This window comes from Heteronotia binoei, chromosome 3, assembly GCF_032191835.1.
Source record: "Heteronotia binoei isolate CCM8104 ecotype False Entrance Well chromosome 3, APGP_CSIRO_Hbin_v1, whole genome shotgun sequence".
In the NCBI taxonomy this organism is placed as follows: domain Eukaryota; kingdom Metazoa; phylum Chordata; class Lepidosauria; order Squamata; family Gekkonidae; genus Heteronotia; species Heteronotia binoei.
This window is the reverse complement of record NC_083225.1, coordinates 186671759-186676093: the sequence shown is the minus strand read 5'-3', so window position 1 is coordinate 186676093 and position 4335 is coordinate 186671759. Positions and strand designations below refer to the sequence as shown.

The following is a 4335-nucleotide window of genomic DNA, read 5'->3' as shown; positions in this document are numbered from 1 at the left end:
TCTGCTCCAACTGTTTATCCAGTCACTTGAAGTATCTGAAGGGCTGTCACTTAGAGGAGGGCAGGGAGCTGTTCCTGTTGGCAGCGAAGGAGAGGACTTGCAATAATGGGTTTCAATTAAGGGTGGGAAGGTTCCGGCTGGATATTAGGAAAAACTTCTTTACCGAAAGGGTTGTTCAACGGTGGAACCAGCTCCCTAGGGACATGGTGAGCTTCCCCTCACTGCCAGTCTTGAAGCAGTGGCTGGACAAAACTTTGTCAGGGATGCTTCTAGGCTGATCCTGCATTGAGGAGGGGGTTAGACTAGATGGCCTAGATGGTCACTCCCAGCTCTGGGATTCTATGATTTAGCACTTCACTCATCTGAGCCTTTGGGGAAAATCCCATAATCCACAGTTTGGATTTTGGTTGGACAATGTTTGAGACATCCTACTGCTAGCCAGTGTTCCCTCTAAGCTGAGTTAGTGTGAGCTAGCTCACGGTTTTTTTGCCTCTGGCTCACACATTTTTGTCTTAGCTCAGGAAAAAATGGCCCCAGAGCAAACTAATTTATGCCGTAGCTCACAACTTTAATGCCAGTAGCTCACAAAGCGGAGTTTTTGCTCACAAGACTCCACAGCTTAGGGGAGCTACTGCTTAGAAACTGTCAGTCACCAAGCATTGGATACTGTCCATGTTGTAAGGTCCATACACTCAACAGAACATACAGGGGAACACATATCAAGCTGAGTTACACTGAATCAGACCACTGGTCCAAGGTCATATTGTCTGCTCAGACTGGCAGTGGTTTTCCAGGGACCTGGGACCTTCTACATGCTAAGCAGATGCTCTGCCACTGAGCCACGACCACATCCCACGTAACTTCACAAGGGGGAAAAAAAGCTACAAATGAAATGCAGACAGAGTAGATACCTTCAGATCAGCCACATATCACACACACACATCCATCAGGAAGGGGTTTTATTTTCCTCCTCAAAATAATACTGAATTGTAGAGAACTGTAAGATGGTGAGGGGTCTGGAGACCAAATCCTATGAAGAAAGGCTGAAGGAGCCGGGCATGTTTAGCCTGGAGGAGAGGCGGATGAGGTGATAGGATCACCATCTTCAAGTACTTGAAGGGCTGTCATATAAAGGATAGTGCAGAATTGTTTTCTGTGACTCCAGAAGGTCGGACCAGAACAAGTTAGTTGAAATTAAATCAAAAGAGTTTCTGGCTCAACATTAGGAAGAACTTCCTGACCGTTAAAGCGGTTAATCAGTGGAACAGGCTTCTTCGGGAGGTTGTGGGCTCTCCTTCCTTGGAGGTTTTTTAACAGAGGGTAGATGGCCATCTGACAGCAATGGAGATCCTGTGAATTTAGGGGGAAGTGTTTGTGAGTTTCCTGCATTATGCATGGGTTTGGACAAGATTACCCTGGAGGTCCCTTCCAACTCTATGATTCTAGAAAGATCAAAAATTCAAGATGTTTCAATGCCAAGATGGTGGCTGAATGTAGGTGGTTCCCAGTTCTCTTTCAGAAGGCCCAAATTCCACAGCCTAACAGCATCTGACCCATAATTTGTCATGGCCAGACTTTTTTCTGAAATACCGTTTTTGGGGGGGTTTTTGGGAGGGGGTGTATTTTGATCTGTCTCATCTACCATGAGTTGGATGGCCCAGGCTAACCCAACCTCATCAGATCTCAGAAGCTAAGCTGAATTGGCTCTGGTTAGTACTTGGATGGGAGACCACCAAGGAAGGAAATCCAGACATACTACACAGACACAGGCAATGGTTAAGCCACCTTTTGAATGTCTCTTGCGTTGAAAACCCTATGGGATTGTCGTAAGTTGGCTACAACTTAGGGTTGCCAGCTCTGGGTTGGAAAAAACCTGGAGATTTTGGAGGTACAGCCTGAGGAGGGGATTTTGGGGAGGGGAGGGACTTCGATGTGGTATAATGTTACAGAGGTCATCTTCCAAGGCAGCCATTTTCTCTCGTTTGAACATATATGAAGCTGCCTTATACTGAATCAGACCTTTGGTCCATCAAAGTCAGTATTGTCTTCTCAGACTGGCAGCGGCTCTCCAGGGTGTCAAGCTGAGGTTTTTCACACCTATTTTGCTTGGACCCTTATTTGGAGATGCCGGGGATTGAACCTGGGACCTTCTGCTTCACAAGCAGATGCTCTACCACTGAGCCACTGTCCCTCCAACTGATCTCTTAACCCAGAGACCAGGTGTAATTATGGGAGCTCTCCAGTCACCACCTGGAGGTTGGCAACTCTACTGCAACTGGACAGCAGCTTATATGCACCCACACCCGTACACCCACACAAATCCATCCATGCATCCATGCATCTACCCACCCACCCATCCCTCCCTCCCTTAGGACACATCTTAGGCAGCAACCTTCAAAAAAGGAGAGTGAATTACTAAACATCTTCCCTATCTTATGGAAATACCAGAACATGCATCATATTCCTTCAGAGCACTGGCCTATCTACTTCTTGCTGTGACTGCAGCCTGAAACAAGAAATGCTAGGCCAGGGATGTCAAAGATGTGGCCCAGTTGGCCAAATCAGGCCCCCAGAGGGCTCCTATCAAGCCTCAAAGCAACTGGCTGTCATCTGCTTCCTTCTCCCTCTCTCTTGCTTCCTTCTGCATCACAGCTTACTTTGCCAGGCTCTCTCAGTCGCACAACAAAACTACTGAGCCAAGTCTCTCTTCCTTCTATTGGCTGAGGCTCCTCCCCCTCCTGGGCCCCTGGGGAAGGAAAGAAAGAGCCAGCGCTTCCTTTGCCCAGTTCCCTGGATCCCACGGGAGAAATTCAAAGAAAGTACCTTTATGACCGAGAGCTAATGTTTTAAGGTTTTTTAAAAAAATCTTTGTGTTTGTCAATGTCCTTTCTAAAATTTATATCTCCGCTACCTAATCATAAATAGGTACATACCTGGCCCAGCCCAACCCAACATGGCTCGGCCCAACAAGGTCTCATTCAGGTCAGATTCGGCCCTTATAACAAATGAATTTGACACCTCTGTGCTAGGCATTATACCAAGGAACCTGGTATAAGAAACCTTTCGTACAAATGCTCAACTACAGGCCACCTTATTACAAACAACCATACAGTGTTTTTTTTTTTCCCCAGTGCCTACAAGGACCAGGGTAAATGCCTCCATTTCCGAATGCCATATCTCTTTGCCAGAGGGCAAAGCGAGTCTGACGTTCCTCCTAGATCTTTGAAAAAGTCCCATCCCAACGAAAATCAGTTAGAAGTCAATTTCACAGCCATTGGTTTTTAAGATCTCGCACACCGACGACAGCACGCTTGCAAGGAGATAATTTATCTCCCTGCAGCCTCCTCCTAGGCAAGGCATCCTGCGTTTTACACCACGGCTTCTCTGCTTGCGCCCGATGCACTGTCTTCTGCTCAGCGGCTTCCGAAGGAAATGAATCGGGGTGAGTTTTTTTAAATAACAAAAATCCTTAAAGTGGAATGTGACCAAAGGCAAGCCCACTCACAATCCCGGGAATCAGCCCCACCCCCCTCAAAGGATGTCTGTTGTGGGGGGAGGAGATATAGGAGATTTCACAAGACTACACAGCTTAGAGGGAGCATTGACCACCTCCCCATGCAGGGAACTGTATCACCTCTATTTGGATATGGGGACTTCTTTATTTCAAAACGTCCAAGGAAAAAAAAGGTCCCCTGTGCAAGCACCAGTCGTTTCCGACTCTGGGGTGACGTTGCTTTCACAACGTTTTCACGGCAGGCTTTTTACGGGGTGGTTTGCCATTGCCTTCCCCAGTCATCTACACTTTCCCCCCAGCAAGCTGGGGACTCATTTTACCGACCTTGGAAGGATGGAAGACTGAGTCAACCTTGGGCCGGCTACCTGAACTGGCTTTCGCTGGGATAAAACTCAGGTCATGAGCAGAGAGTTGAGATCACAGTACTGCAGTACTGCTGCTTTACCACTCTGCGCCACAGGGCTGCTTAAAACGTCGAAAGGCGGGCAGAAAAAGCACAGAAAAACAAGTCCCCGTATTGCTTCCGCAGTATGTTAAAGGGGCTCCAGACGGAGGCAGATGAGATCAGCGAGTGCTCTGTTACTTTATTTTGACAGAGGCTGCACGGAGCAGGTTTTGAAACCTGCAATTAGCACATTTGCTGCAAACCGAGGGCAGCTGATGCAAGGCTTTTTTGTCTCATTGTGTGCACTGGAGTATGTTTGGATGTAAATTGCTAATTACTGTATCCAAATGTCTCACTTGGAAAGCACTCCAAGGTGGTTAGACATGAATGCCACTCGAGAAGCTGCGCTTTCTTCACTTTCCCCGCTTATCTTGTC

At 47.4% G+C, this 4335-nt stretch overlaps 1 non-coding gene across 1 annotated transcript; it reads right to left on the bottom strand.

The window, feature by feature from the left end:
• Positions 1-2119: 2119 nt before the first annotated feature.
• TRNAH-GUG (transfer RNA histidin (anticodon GUG)) lies at positions 2120-2190 on the bottom strand. The gene has a single exon. It is a non-coding gene; the product is annotated as a tRNA-His (tRNA).
• Positions 2191-4335: the final 2145 nt, after the last annotated feature.